Genomic DNA, 16,041 nt, shown 5'->3' with positions numbered 1-16,041 from the left:
TTGATCAGGTAGTTATCCTCTATCCTATAGCTATTTTGAGATAACCCCTTTAAGGTATGATGCAGGGCAGGACAGAATCCATCCTCAGTTTAAAAGATTATATATATATATATATATATATATATATATATATATATATATATATATATATATATGTATGTACTCTCAAGTCTAGAAAGACACCTTAAAGTGCAAGAAATCTGTGTAAATGATGAGTTGTCTGTGTTACTATAGCCTACTGTAAACTATGAGGCTCACATAAGTCTGGACAACCCTGCAAAATAAGAGTTGGTTACCACACATAGAAACTTATAATAAAAGTACATTACAGACAGAGATTATCTTCATTCATAAAGTTACCATGAATATTGCTTAGCACCACAGTGTAGAATCCCCTCATCCTGCATATGTATAATTATTACTACTGTTTATGTACAAATTCTCCATTTTCATGCAGTGAATGTTCAGCAGGATCAGGGTTAAGTATCTGTAAAGGGGGTGGAGAAGGGAATCCCAGTCTGGAACTTGAAACCTCAGCTGAGAAAGAAGGTTTCAGATGTAATGATGCAGCCCAGCACACTGTGTCTCAGGATGAGAATGTAACTTACAGGCTGGGAGGAATGTCCAAAGTAATTCCTATAGGGAGGACCTATAGCCATGCATGAGACTGTCACCTGCAGGGTAAGTGCACAGCCTAGATGGACATGTCCAACTTTTTGTAACCTAGCCATCAACAGGACCCTGCAGTATCAAGTCTGACTGTACCAGGGCTGCTCTATGTATAAATGGTGCAGCTAGTGCTGTCACTGTGTGTATTAATGTACCTGAAAAGGTAAAGCTATGGTGGGTAATCACAGGGTTAACACCGAATAGACAGAATCTCTGCATTTTCTCATTCTGATAGCTGTATTTATGTATTGTCACAATGCCAAAAAGAGATTTTTGCTGGATTTATTGTGTCGCGTACTACATACAGCAGTGACCTGGGTTACAGCATGTGATTGGTAGACAGCTGACAAGTGGTAACCAGCATCCTGCAAATGGGTAAAGGATGGGTATACTGTAATGGAATTGTTATTTAAAAGATTACAAATTGCTAAGAAAATGTGCCAGCTGGCATTTGTCATATGAAGCAGAGAGAAGCCTCCTATAACTTCTTATAAAGAAGTTTGTTTTTTTGGAGGGCAGGCTCCTCATCTGTAATTCAGCACTCAGTTTTTGGTAAAGTGATTTCTGACAACCTGACTAGATATCTAATGGGAGGTTAGTTGTGAAGTTTTGGAAGGTAATTTCCCCGGGATGTTCTAAAACTATACATTTACCAGAAGAGTGAAATATCTCTGCACAGGAATGAATGGTGCTGCAATACACTATAGAAAAAGATGTTGGGATGCAACAATATACCAGGAAAAGAAACACGGGTCATGGCCTAGACCTAAGCGTGAGCCCTTCTACTCTCACACAGTGACCATGTGTACAGTCAGTTATGTATATACCTGCCGGTGAATTAGATGCTTCTTATTATAGCAGCCAATGATAAAGAGCACGCAGAACCCAGTGTTATAAAAAGTGTGAAGTTGTAGATATAAGGTGCCACTTTCAGAGATGATATCTTCTTCTACAGCATTGATCTCTAACCTCACTACCATGGGGGAATCCCCCAAACATAGTTCCCTCTACTGGATACCCCTTACACTTACATTAGTAAGGCCTGGTGTGGAAATGGGTAAACCCTTTTAGAATTCTTGGCCTGTGCCATTTTCTGGATGACTTTTTTTCTGTTAACTTTGGTAGCCCCCCCAATCATATTTGAATAGGCTGAAATCAGTTCATTGGCCCTGGTGTGAATATGACAGCTCCCCCTGATGCTGTCACATGGAAAGACTGGGTTGGAAAGCATTGTTTGTACTCCTTAAGCAATAACTTATAAGATAATTCTTAGCCCAGCTCACAGCCCGCCAGCTCCCCCATCCCTTGCCTACATGTGGCATCAAGAAAGGAGAATATTCCTAAGGGCCCTATTCCACCAGACGATTATCGTTCAGATTATCGTTAAATCGTTCGAATCTAAACGATAATCTTTCGGTTGAAATGCAGTTAACGATTAACGACCGAACGAGAAATCGTTGATCGCTGTATAAGACCTGGACCTATTTTTATCGTTGCTCGTTCGCAAAACGTTCGCAAATCGTTCGCATTGAATAAGACGTCGTTCGGTCGTTTGCAGTAGATACGAACACAATAGCGAAGAAATAGCGAAGAAAAACGATCGCAAATACGATCATAAGTAACGATTATCGTTCCATGGAAATGAGTGAACGTTTTCAGCTCTTTCGCAATAGCGGTCGTTTGAGATCGTTAATCGTTAACGATTATGCGAACGTCAGTCGTCCGGTGGAATAGGGCCCATTAGTCTGATTCGAATAAGAATGATAGGTTTTGAAGCTTGTAACATCAGGACACTAAGATGCTTAATGTTACGGTGACAGCATCTGTCAAAAAAATAAAATAGGAAAGCTGCAACACTCTGCATTTAACGTTTCACTTGTGTGAAGTCATCTAGGACTTCTATTGGCTGACAGTTTCCACAGAAACCAGAATAGCTAATGTGGGAGGAAAGGAACTTGGCAAGGCTTACTTTTATATGAAGCAAAACTTCTCAAACTATTCTTAAGTCAGATAAGTTGTTCTCAGCAATGAATGTGATCTACTTAATATAGGACTGCTCTGTAGAACATAATGTGTGGACAATATGCCAACATGCTCATTTGGTATTGGGCAACATATGGAGAGTTTTTTATTTATGACAACAGTGGTTGACTTTGGATACACCATGCAAAATAGAGTGTGGAACAGAGTAAATGATACTTAATCAGAATCACATGCAGTCAATCCGCTGGGTAAGGGGGGGGGGAGTATATTCTTAAAGCTGCATATACTGTAGACTGCTCAGTATGGCAGCCTGCAGTCTGAAAAGAAAATAAACTCCATCTGTAGCCTGCTGACTTAGGGTGACACTTGAAGTCTAAAGCAAGGATTTACCAATTGTTCGGCTATGAGCAACAAGTGTCTTTGTCTCTGCCTAGCAGCCATATTGTGTTTGTGTGTAATATTTTTAGACTGTTTTCTTGATTGTTTTCCTTTAATCCATAATTTGCACCCCCTCTCCTTTCAGTCAGTGCTTTAGGTCTTCACCCTGCTGAAGAGAAAATAATAATAATACATTTAAGCTGCAGTAGACTTAGCTTGTTCCTGCACCCACAGATAATAGCACAAGGGGAATAGCGTTTAACATAAATGCACAATATCTGGAAATGGTGATGTATTTGTGACCACTAACATTCTACTTTTACGGCAAACAATAACATTGCCCCCTGGTCTTATAAATTTAAGGCTTGTTTACTTTAAAATAATTCTGGACATATAACTATAAGTCCTGGAAAAGAATGCATCTCTTTGGGAAATTAAATCAGCATAATATAAGGATAGATGACCTGACAAATGCTGCTGAACAACAGCCATAGATTCATACATGGACTCCCTGTGGCGCAATGAACCTCCGCTTAGACTTTACATATTATTTCCCCAAACAGAACATTGGCGTTAGAGCACTAAAATTGATGACTTTCAAGAGAAGAGCACAGGTGCGGATAGAAAGATTTCTCTTACACAGTATTGATAGAATTACATTAGATTCCATATGTGATTGTGCTATGAGTTAAGCTCTTCTATTAATACTGTATGTTGTATAGTTATCGCCAGAAATACATTATACAGAAATGTATTACAGTGCAATAGTAACATAAGGCAGCTCTTACACCACCAATTTATATATTTGGTAGATAGGAGCTGGCAGGTTCCTGCTACTTAAAGTAATTTCAATAAAGTGTTAAAAAAAAGAAAGAAACATTAGGGCCTTAAGTAAACATTTGCAAATATTATTTCCAAGGAATATATAAATGCAATGATATGCAAGGAAAAGTTTAACAGGAGACAACAGCTAGGTTCACACATAGTAATTTGGTCTGTATTGGTTCACCATTTCTAGACAAAACCAGGAGGGAAATAAACTCAGAGAAGAAGTACCATGGAAAGATTTTTTTTCTGGGTTTTGAACCCACTGCCGCTGTTAGGTAAAAAATACTGATCAACATTTATGTGCACCCCACCTCTGGTTTAAAGTAAAGGGTCATACACTTTGTAGACCAGGAACTGCATATTAAGTACATTACCTAATCTCCTAATACACTCCTCTTAATAGAACCACTCAATGTACAAATAATAGCAAACCAGGTATCAGGCTGCTCTTCTCTAGGGGTTGTTCTAGCATCTACATTAGAGCCAACCTGTCAGCAGCCTATAGACTTCTGTACTGCTGACTGGGAGCACAGAAGCTAAAGGGAATTTGTTATTCTCCAGCAGGCAACCATTGATGAGTTTCGCTCTCAGTCTATTGGTCTATGTCTATCTATGGTTATTTAATAAAAAAAAAAAAAAAATATATATATATATATATATATATATATATATATATATATATTAGAGATGAGCGAACCTGGAGCATGCTCGAGTCGATCCGAACCCAAACTTTCGGCATTTGATTAGCGGTGGCTGCTAAAGTTGGATAAAGCCCTAAGGCTATGTGGAAATCATGGATATAGTCATTGACTGTATCCATGTTTTCCAGACAACCTTAGAGCTTTATCCAAGTTCAGCAGCCCCAGCTAATCAAATACCGAACATTCGGGTTAGCATCGAATCGACCCGTTTCGCTCATCTCTAATATATATATATATATATATATATTTATACATACATACATATATACAAGTGTTGTTTTTGCTGTTTATGCTGGTAGCTTTCCGTTTTTATTGTCTTACTGAGCTGTGGATTATGGGAGTACTCTGAGTATTCTATACTGCGAGGTCTGGCTTTGGGACTTTCCATACATTTTCTACTTTTGAATCTAATTCTCATGCCAAACAATTTCTTTCTTCAGGGAAGTTTTAAAACAATGTACACATTCAGTAATGCTCAATTGAAATGGAAATGTATTTATTGTGATGTATTGTGTCCATGCTATTGCTTTTACAATGTAATGATATCTCCCGTTTTTGGGGAAAACAATTTAAGGTCACTTTCTCACGCTAATATTTCAGCCAATATTTTGCATCAGTATTTGTAAGTCAAAACCTAAGTGGAACCTAAACCAAGAAAAGGTATAGCGGAAACAGTTCCATTTCTTCTGGGTTTTGGACCTACTCATGGTTTTATTTCACAAATACAGATGAAAATAATGCAGTGTGAAAGTGGTCTTACATGCACGTTCACTTCATTGCATTGGCCTCAGCAGCTCTACATAGTATAGTTCTGTTTCCTCACCCTTATGCAATGACTGATCTATGGGTGATAAAATACCCCAAAAAGTAGATGAGAATAAGGATTGTTCTATGCAGAACTGTCAGGAATGTTGCATAAAGAATATTTTCTAATTTTATTTTCCTAAAAAAGTTTTTCTTTTCTTTTCTTAAATGTTTTTTTTTTTTAAATCTGAGATTAACGTTTTGTTCTTGAAATCACAAACTAGAAATACTACTAGGGTGAAGAGATGCAAAGCATTTAGGTATGCAGGAAAACACTGAAGGAGCAGAGGGAATAAAATGTGGTGATCACAATATTATATCTACTGATAGTGATTATTAAAAGTTGTAATGATAGCAATAAATCACTATGTATAATATTGTGCTGATGACGAGAATATGCAGGTTTTAATGTTATTAGTAGCAGCTCAGTTTATTTCTATCATAATAACATAATAACATTTGTCATCATGGCCCTTTTAGGCTTTTATTTAACGTTAAATCATATAGTAAACAATGTATCTTATATTTAACATTTATTCATAATTAATAGGTATAGATCCTGCTCTGCCATATATTGTCTCTCCTAGACTGTGAGACTGAGGATGAGACGAGATTGTCCTTTTTATAAACTACAACCACCTTTTATAAACTTCAATCACTTTTATGTTTACCTCTACATGATTATGAGGCTACTTGTCTTTCCTGAGCTACTAAGAGCATTTATGGATACGCTTTACAGCAGCCACATGGGCCATAGGAACCTGCCATTCATTATGGTGTTTTAGGTATGCTCTGTGACTTATGCAGAGATCACTGTGTATGTAAGGGGAGGAGGGGAGCTGTAATCACCTGTTGTGGTGGATCAGGTGAATGTGTCAGCTGATTAGAAAGGAGCCTCTGTATTCAGAGTGAAAAATGATCAATTTAAATTTTTTGTGTTTTTAAACCTTTTTAGCGATATCTAAAATTGAAACATTTTGCAATGACACATCCCCTTTATTGCTACAGGATTGATCTGCTGTATAATGACTTGTAGCTGCCCTCTCTACCTTCAATAGGCTTCATGATTATCATGATCATTACCATCTGCTTAATTATAGTATTACATAAGTATAATGTTAAAGGGGTTATTGAGAGCTACAAAACATGGCCACTTTTCCCCCTCTCTTGGCTCCAGTTCAGGTGTGGTTTGCAATTAAGCTCCATTTACTTCAATGGAACGGAGTTTGAAACCCCACTCAATCTGGAGACAAGAGAGGGGAAAAAGTGGCCATGTTTTTGTAGCGCTGGATAACCCCTTTAATTGTGTAAAGAAAGAACAGAGCAACAGCTTCCCACAGCAATCAGTCACATTCTAGCCATCATTCTAGTAACATTAATGAAACTTTTCAGGCTTATTGTTTCATTATGGTATTTTATAAAGTTTGAGCCTGGAAATAGAACAATTCTTTAGCTTTTTTTTTTTTTTTTTACAGATTGACATAGCAAGATATGGGAGCACAGCCTAGGTAGCTAATTCAGGTGAAAATCAGGATATCCTTATAGACCAAACAACAACATTCTATATGTAGAAATGCACACTCTAAAAGTTTCTAGTAATAAATGTTAAATCATCTTTGTTCAACAAAAAGACATAAAAACTATTAAAATAGACCTACATAGGTTTAATACGAATAATGTAGCAGGTGAGCCCCTACAATAATCAGGGTCACCTCATACATCCAATGCAATACAATATATATGTGAGAAACAGTTCTTCAATAGTAAATCAGGTCAGAGAAGCAAAGTCCACAAATGATCCCCTCATCTATCTTATAATAGTGAGCAAGCAAGTAAGCATGGTGTATGTATACCAAATTCACACATTCTGCTATGTATTCATAGCTTCCTCAGGAGGTATGGCAACACAATGGGGATAATCTACAATGAATGAGACTTTTTGTGGAGTTCTCTTAATACTTGGAAAGTACTGAATACTTCTGAGAAATATGTCTTTCAGTAACTAAAGTTCAAGCATCAAGCAGATGTCTATGTTCATAGACTAAATGTGTGAACTTTAAAGCAGAAAGCAATGGTATTGCACAGGGTACAAATATCCAGAAAGATATTTCAATTGGCCACAATTCACAGTTAGGCAAATGGACACTGCTGGCCTCTCCCTGTTTGGCACCTGACACATGTTAATGTGCAATTAATCTTCTTCGAGTGGCCCGAAATTCTTAACATAAACCCCGCTGGCAGGGCGCAGGTTAAGAATATTTGTTTAAAAGCTAATCCAAGGAAAATGGTTAAATATTGGTGTCTGGGAATGTTGGGGAGAATGGTCAGAGGGGGACATCCCATTGGGTCCATATTACATAGTCCTCTGACAACCTATCCTTTTTATCTTGGCTCCTGCCGGGACGAGGTGTTGAAAGGTTCCTGGCAGAACATACAGTCTATGATGATGCCAACTGTCCCTCATTTTCGGGAGACTGCTGGAATATTACTTAATCTTCAGGATTACCGCAACTCCCCTGCTTCCTTCAACATGCATCATAAAAAAGCCAATCCAGTTTTTAAGTCAGAAAGCCAACATCAACAGTGGAATATCACAGGTTTGCCGGAATTTGTGACAGAAAGTATTAATGTTTAACTGGTCCATTGGATAGATTTGCCTATTTAATAAGCGATCTTGGGTGTTTAACGTTTATTATTCCGCACCCATTTATTGAGTCTCCACTATGGCTATTTATTAACTCTTCGAGTAACAATGTGATTGCAAACCACAGCATTCTCCAAACCTATTGTTTATTGAACAAAGTTTTTATGAACGCAGTACCATCCCATGCAAGTATTTGTTTCTCATTAATGTACTGATGCAGCCATTTTGGAGCAATCCATAAAATCTAGTTCTGAGGAGTGATCAATAACTTTATCATTAGGCTCCTTATAGATTATTGTAATTTTTCATGAAAGGGAAACTAACAGCAGGTTTGTTGCACTGAGGGTTAGACTACCACCCTCATTGCACTGATTCGCCTGCTGGCCCATCCCTCCTTATGAATATGTCACTGCGGAAGTCATCACTGCAGAGTACCACCTTTATATTCATAAGTGGCGGGGCATATTGTTACGCTATGGCTGGTAGTCCCACCCCTAGTGCAGCAAACCACCTCATTAACATATTGATTAAAGTCAAGATGTAGTGAAAACAGCATTCATTACCTTAAAGGGAACCTGTCACCCCCCGTGCCGGGGTGACAGGCTCCCGACCCCCCGTTAGAGCCCCATATACTTACCTAATCCCGCCGGGTCCCGCTTCTGGATCCGGTCGGGTCACGGAGATCTCAGCCGCTGCAGCCCGGCGCGCGTGCTGAGAGATGAGTCCAACACCCATAGAGAATGACAGGAGAGTCTAGCGCTCCGTCATTCTCTATGGGTGTTGGACTCATCTCTCAGCGCGCGCGCCGGGCTGCAGTGGCTGAGATCTTCATCACCCGACCACCTCCAGAAGCGGGACCCGGCGGGATTAGGTAAGTATATGGGGCTCTAACGGGGGGTCGGGAGCCTGTCACCCCAACACGGGGGGTGACAGGTTCCCTTTAATCCTCAGTGTTATGTGTGCTGAAGAACATACCAGCATGTTCAGTCCTTTGACCGGCTGTTAGGTTCTAATTAAATCTATTGCAATTTTCAGATGCATTTGCAGAAAAAAAAATTGCTTTCTCTCAAACACTCCTGTTAAGACAAAGACGTGTGCACTGCGAGAACAAGGCATCTAATTGCCATGAGCAAAGTACGAGAGGGTCACATAGCCCTAGGCCGCAACTTGGGCATCAAAGATATAAATCTCTCTAATCGTGTCTCTCCTAGTGTCATACCAGAGCTGTCACCTGTAATTTACATTGATCTACCCAGAGAAAACTTCTCAGATCAGAAGCCCCAAATGATGGGTGAAGCAAGACTGTACAGGAATAAATACGTTAAGAATTTGACAGTAACCTCCTTGTGCTGTGTACATATTCCTCTAATATCACATATTTTCTATAGCATGGGTGTAACGTGCTTTCAGGCAATTTGTTCATGCATTAGTGTGGAGCAGCCGCTTCAAATATCCAGTATATGTTTTTATACAGTAATTAATGTCTTAAGGGAAGAGCTGGTGTTATTGTGTTGTACTCTCAAGTACTTGTGATGGTCTGATGGGGACTTAATAGCTATCGTACACACTTATTGTAAGTCTATCCAAGCTTAAAATGTGTGGATTATTGGATAACTTCGTCCGTGTAATCAGTACTGGTCAGGCTCCAGTGCAGTCAGATGATCCATACAACATCCACTGGTGCTTAGTAAATTGTAATGCTGTATTAAAAGGGAAATCTAGGACTGACTGACGTGTAATTGGCCACTAAATCCAAGATGCTTTAATCTCCTCAGAAAATGTCTTCAGAATGGCAGATAAATGCTGCTATTCTGTTTAGAATAATACATATACAAAAATATTCTACACTGCATAGGTGATATATAGACAATATATTAAAGACATTAACCAGTGTTAGAAAAACATGGTCACTTTCTTCCATAGACAGCATAACTCTTGCAACTCATTTCCGTTGAAGTGAATGAAGCTTAACAGCAAACTACACCTGATGGTGTCTTTGTAGGAAAATTGCCATGCTTTCCTAATGCTGGATAACCCCTTCAAACACATGCTAATTTGCATAGAAGCTCATGGTGATAGAGAGTGGAGCTTGTTATTAGAGCTATTTCCTGTTGTTTTTAAAGTAGCACCATATAGTACAAAGAGTGCACTAATGCTATTGTTTCTGTTTCTGTTATAATTTTGAGCTTTTGGGACTTGAAGGATCCCTTTGTCAGACAAGTTTACAAATAAGTGGCTTACTGAAACAGCACAACATTTTAAAGCGAATGTACCACTAGTAAATTACTTTTTAGTTTTTTACATGAATAGACCAGCGCGGCTTAGGGATGCAGGTGTAGCGGTCCTTTTTTTGTACCACCACCTGGTTCCCACACACAGTGCCAGTCTAAAGCACTGGAGATGAGACAGCTGGCCCCCAGTTTGACAAGCTCCCCTCTAATGGAGCAGCATCACAGAGAGGAGGGAGATCGTCACACTGAAGGCCGGCAGGCCCGCCTCCAGTGCTTCATGCCCGGCCGGTGCTCGGTAATAGACTGTGCGCTGTGGTACATTCGCTTTAAGGATAAAAGACATCTGTAAATAAGGAAGGGGTGGGTCAGGGGGGTGAGGATAGATACATCACATAGATAAGCCAGTGCAATAAAAAGGATTTGTTGTAAATTAAAGGTTATTTAGAACTTCAAGACTCTTGGTCAGTTTGGTTTTATCTGTGAAGTGAGTCCATGTAGTGAATTGTAAATCCAGGTTCCAGGTTTAGTCCATGTGTTAATGACTGGAATGTTTTTATCATTTTGAATTACCACACTTTCCTTTCTCTGTCACTCTAGAAGTGACTTTGAAAACCTTTAAATCTGTCATTCTATGGTCTGGTCCTGAGAAATGTTAGCCTGCAGGCGTAATGTAAATTATTAGTCCATATTAAAATTCAGCAGTGACCAAACAATGTCACAAATGTTAAAGGGGTTGGCCACTTCATAGTAAACTTTTTTGTGTGTAGTATAAGTAAGTGTATTCAAATTACTATTGACAGCAGCTCCCAGTGTACCTCATAGAGCTAAAATCAGACTCCCCTCCTCCAGGCTTTGCAGTCCTGCTTTGTGGTGTGTCTGTCCATAAGATGGCCGACACGGATGAACATATGACCATGCCCCGCCCCCCAGTGTCCTCCATAGGCATATACAGGGCCAGTGGTGGACACTGGGGGCGGGGCATGGTTACATGCTTCTCCAGGTCAGCCATCTTATGGACAGACTCCTCACAGAGCACGGCAGCACAGCCTGGAGGAGGGGAGTCTGGTCTTCTGGTGTCAAGGCGAAATATTGCTTCGGATTCCTTATAAAGCAAGCGTTTTCGTCAATCTCCGCCTCTCTGAGGTCTAAAAACCTTTTTTATACCATAGAAGCCAAAATTGCCAGTGTTGCATCCATGTATCACCATAAAACGTTTGGCAGTGTGAAAACTATTGCTAAAAACGCTATGCAGATAGTTTGGTACCAAGTCTTTTAAGAGATACATACTGTAAAATGTGATAGCCATCACTTTATTTATGTTATTGATTGCATTGCCTATGAAAAAGCTTGCTTCATGAGAAAGCCGAAGCAATATTGCCCCTGGACACCAGAAGACCAAAACTTTTAATTTGTAAAAAAATATGTTTCATTATCTTTAAGGTTGCCTTCACACAAAACTCGCACGAAACTCGCACAAAAGTAGCTGCGTTTTTTGTGGTGTTAAACTCTCCTGTGAAAATCAAAACTCGCATGTAAAAATAGCTCCAAACACGCACAAAAATCGCACCAAACACGCAGCGAGAATACACATACATTGACTCAAATATACATAGTGTGAACCCAGCCTAAGGCTGTGTTCACACACAGTATATTTCAGGCAGTATTTGGTCATCATGTCAGGTCCTCATAGCAACCAAAACCAGGAGTGGATTAAAAACACAGAAAGGATCTGTTCACACAATATTGAAATTGAGTGAATGGTCGCCATATAACAGTAAATATCTACCATTATTTCAATACAACAACCGTTGTTTTAAGATAACAGCAAATATGTGCTTTCAATCCACTCCTGGTTTTGGTTCCTATGAGGACCTGACATGAGGACCAAATACTGCCTGAAATATACTGTGTGTGAACCCAGCCTAATAGTAACAATATAGGGGAAGATTTAGCAAAACCTGTGCAGAGGAGCAGTTACCCATAGCAACCAATCAGATTGTTTTTTTTTTTTCATTTTTTTCATTTTTAAAATAGGCCTCTAAAAATGAAACCTAGAATCTCTCTGGTTGCTATGGGCAACTGCTTCCCTTTCCTCTTCAAAGGGCTTAATAACCCCCATAGTTGCTTTATTTATATAGCCCAACAAGAAAGAAAAAAGTGATGGCACTGCCTGGCTCTCCACTAGATGGCACTATCTCAGGCTGGGTCCGGTATGTGGTGGTGCTCAATCCGAAATAAACATGCTGTATGAACAATGAATAAAGGATAAAAGGAGGCACTCACCAGCAGTGTATTCAGACCATCCGGCTTTTATTGCTGTGCGCAGGGGGAGCGGGGGAGACAAGGTGGGTGACCGCAGTTTCGCGGCTTAGTGCCGCTTTGACGAACCCTCAAAGAGGGTTCGTCAAAGCGGCACTAAGCCGCGAAACTGGGGTCACCCACCTTGTGTCTCCCGCTCCCCCTGCGCACAGCAATAAAAGCCGGATGGTCTGAATACACTGCTGGTGAGTGCCTCCTTTTATCCTTTATTCATTGTTTATTTATATAGCTCCAACCTATTCTGTAGTGCTGTACAGAGATTGTAGTCACTAACCCAGAGGATATCTCACTCCTCAAGACAGTATTAACCAAAAATAGAAAAGAAGGTTGGCATGTCCTGGGATTTAAAATTCTGTACTTTATTCCAATTCTTTAAAATCTCAAAATCACAATAAGAAAATGAACAGATGCACGATCTAGCACGTTTGTAGCCAGGTGGCCTTTAATCATAGATCGGTGATATCCCAGGACCCCAACACTACAAAGCAACATGGCTAACCCCTGTGCCCCCCACAACATGGCTAACCCCTGTGCCCCCTCTACAACATGGTTAACCCCTGTGCCACCCACAACATGGCTAACCCCTGTGCCCCCCACAACATGGTTAACCCCTGTGCCCCCCACAACATGGCTAACCCCTGTGCCCAAAGAGAAGATGGAGACCGCACTTCCAAAAAGAATTCACACTTTATTCACACCAGATGCAACGTTTCGGCTCAATGTGTAGCCTTTCTCAAGCAGAAAGGCTACACATTGAGCCGAAACGTTGCATCTGGTGTGAATAAAGTGTGAATTCTTTTTGGAAGTGCGGTCTCCATCTTCTCTTTGGATATTCAATACGAACCTGGGTCCGGTTTGGTGAGATGTGCACCCACACATTGCATTTTTTTTCTAGTGCTGCTGAGCATATTTTTTGAATTAACCCCTGTGCCCCCCACAACATGGTTAACCCCTGTGCCACCCACAACATGGCTAACCTCTGTGCCACCCACAACATGGCTAACCTCTGTGCCACCCACAACATAGCTATCAGCTCCTGGTCCCTCCATGTCATGCTGCCCTTACTGCTGCAGTTACTACTGGGCTCAAATGCTAGCTCCTCCTACTGGGGTGGGGCTAAATAAATGTGGATGCATAGCCCACCCACCTGATGACTCACTGTTCCCTCACTTGCAGGAACAGGAAACAGGGCTCTAAATAAAAGATAGAAGTGTATGTAGAACAAATATCACCCATAGAAGTCAATGCAATGCTAGTTTATTGAAAAATCCCGGAAAATCCCTTTAACATTTGTGATGTGTAATGTTTTAATTGGTTAGTCACATTGCTTTTAGGGTGCGTTTACACGTACCATATTCGCAGTGGATTTCACCCTGGTTGCAGCGAAATCCACTGTGGATACCTTCCCTGTCATTTTTAATGACATTTATTTATTGTCATCCCGCTGCAAGTATATAAATACCACCCTTCTTAACCCCCCCCCACCAAGAACTTTCTTTATCTAATCCACACGCCGACTGCATCCGAGGCTCCTGGCTCCCGGAGGTCCCACCCAGCCAGTCAGTGTCTGTGGGGGGCCTGCACTGATTGGTTGAGCAGGATCTACGGGGATCGGGAGCCTCAGATGCAGCCGGAGCATATACTTCACTATAAATTTTAATATGTATATGGAATTATAAAAATTTTTTGTTGGCCAATAGAGATGAGCGAATAGTATTCAATCGAATAGCTATTTGATCGAATACTGCAGTATTCAAAAGATTCGAGTTCGATTGAATATGTGATCCAATATTCGAATCTAAATTAACTTCACTAAAACAGCTAAACAATTATTTAGCTGTTTTAATAAAGTTTACTGCTTCCTGGGAAAGCAGGGAAGCAGTGTTACAGGAATCGGTATTACCGGGGTTAGCGTTCCCCGGCAATAATGCCGATTTCTGTAATAGTTAATATTTAATTAATAAAAAAAAGTTTCGTTCTAAAAAAGTTATTTTCGTTGTTCAATAGCTTAATTAAAACGAATCCATGCTTTTGCAATTGAATATGCTGTTAATAAAAAATAAATATATAAATAAATAAATATGTATATTTATTTATTTATTTATTTAACCCCTTAACGACCGTGGGCGTATATTTACGCCCTGCGGTCGGTAAGGACGTTCAGAGTGGGGACTGCGCGGCGGCCGCGCTCTGAACCGCGGCGGTCCCAGGTGCCGCTTGTAGCCCGGGACCGCCGGTATTAGCAGGCACGGTCCGATCGCCGTGCCCGCTAATACAGTAATCGGATGCAGCTGTCAAAGTTGGCAGCTGCATCCGATTACCGGACGCAGCGTCATCCCTGGTGTCTAGTGGGGAGATCGCTCCTCAGGGATGTTATCCCGGAGGAGCGATCTCCGTAACTGAAGCCGGCCGGGGACCGCTCCAAGATGGCGCCGTCCCCGGCTCGGCACTCGTTTACTTCCGGCTGCAGCAGCCGGAAGTAAACGAGTGCCTATCTCATGGATCTCTGCAGCATATCTATGCTGCAGAGATCTCAATGAGAGATCAGAGCACTTATACTAGAAGTCCTCCAGGGGGGCTTCTAGTATAAGTGTAAAAGTAAAAAAAAAAGTGTTGCTATTAATAAAAAGCCCCCTCCCCTAATAAAAGTCAGAATCACCCCCCTTTTCCCAGGTTATTAATAAAAGTAAATAAATAAATAAATAAATAAACAAACATGTTTGGTATCACCGTGTGCGTAATCGCCCAAACTATTAATTAATCACATTCTTGATCTTGTACGGTAAACTGCGTAAGTGCAAAAAAATCCCAAAGTGCAAAATTGCGCATTTTTGGTCGCATCAAATCCAGAAAAATGTTAATAAAAAGCGATCACAAAGTCGAATATGAGCAATCAAGGTACCAATAGAAAGAACATGTCATGGCGCAAAAAATGACACCTGACACAGCCCCATAGACCAAAGGATAAAAGCGCTATAAGCCTGGGAATGGAGCGATTTTAAGGAACGTATATTTGTAAACAATGGTTTTAATTTTTTACAGGCCATCAGATACAAGAAAAGTTATACATGTTACATATCGTTTTAATCGTAATGACTTGTGGAACATACATAACAAGTCAGTTTTCCCCCCGGGCGAACGGTGTAAAAACACACATCCACTAAAAACACAAAATGTGTTTTTTTTTTCAATTTCACCACACATTGAATTTTTTCCTGCTTTTTCAGTGTACTTTATGCAAAAATTCAGCCTGTCATTGCAAAGTACAATTAGTGGCGCAAAAAATAAGGGCTTATGTGGATTTCTAGGTGAAAAAATGCAACTGCTATGGCCTTTTATGCACAAGGAGGAAAAAACTAAATCGCAAAAATAAAAATTGCCCCGGTCCTTAAAGGGTTAAAGTATATTTAATTGCAAAAGTATGTATTCGTTTTAATAAGGCTATTGAACAATGAAAATAACTTTATTAGAACGAAAATGTGTT

General features: G+C 40.2%; 1 protein-coding gene across 1 annotated transcript in view; it reads left to right on the top strand.

Moving 5' to 3' along the window:
* The first annotated feature begins 584 nt into the window (after window positions 1-584).
* The window catches only part of ZNF469 (zinc finger protein 469), a 387,126-nt gene continuing 371,669 nt past the window's right edge, over window positions 585-16,041 (top strand). The window contains exon 1 of the mRNA XM_069967907.1: window positions 585-681. The gene's annotated coding sequence lies outside the window, so the exon portion shown is untranslated. The remainder of the gene's footprint in view (window positions 682-16,041) is intronic.

The sequence above is a fragment of the Dendropsophus ebraccatus genome, chromosome 4 (genome assembly GCF_027789765.1).
Source record: "Dendropsophus ebraccatus isolate aDenEbr1 chromosome 4, aDenEbr1.pat, whole genome shotgun sequence".
NCBI classification, from domain to species: domain Eukaryota; kingdom Metazoa; phylum Chordata; class Amphibia; order Anura; family Hylidae; genus Dendropsophus; species Dendropsophus ebraccatus.
The sequence above is the reverse complement of the archived record's forward strand: the minus strand, read 5'-3'. Positions and strand labels throughout refer to the sequence as shown.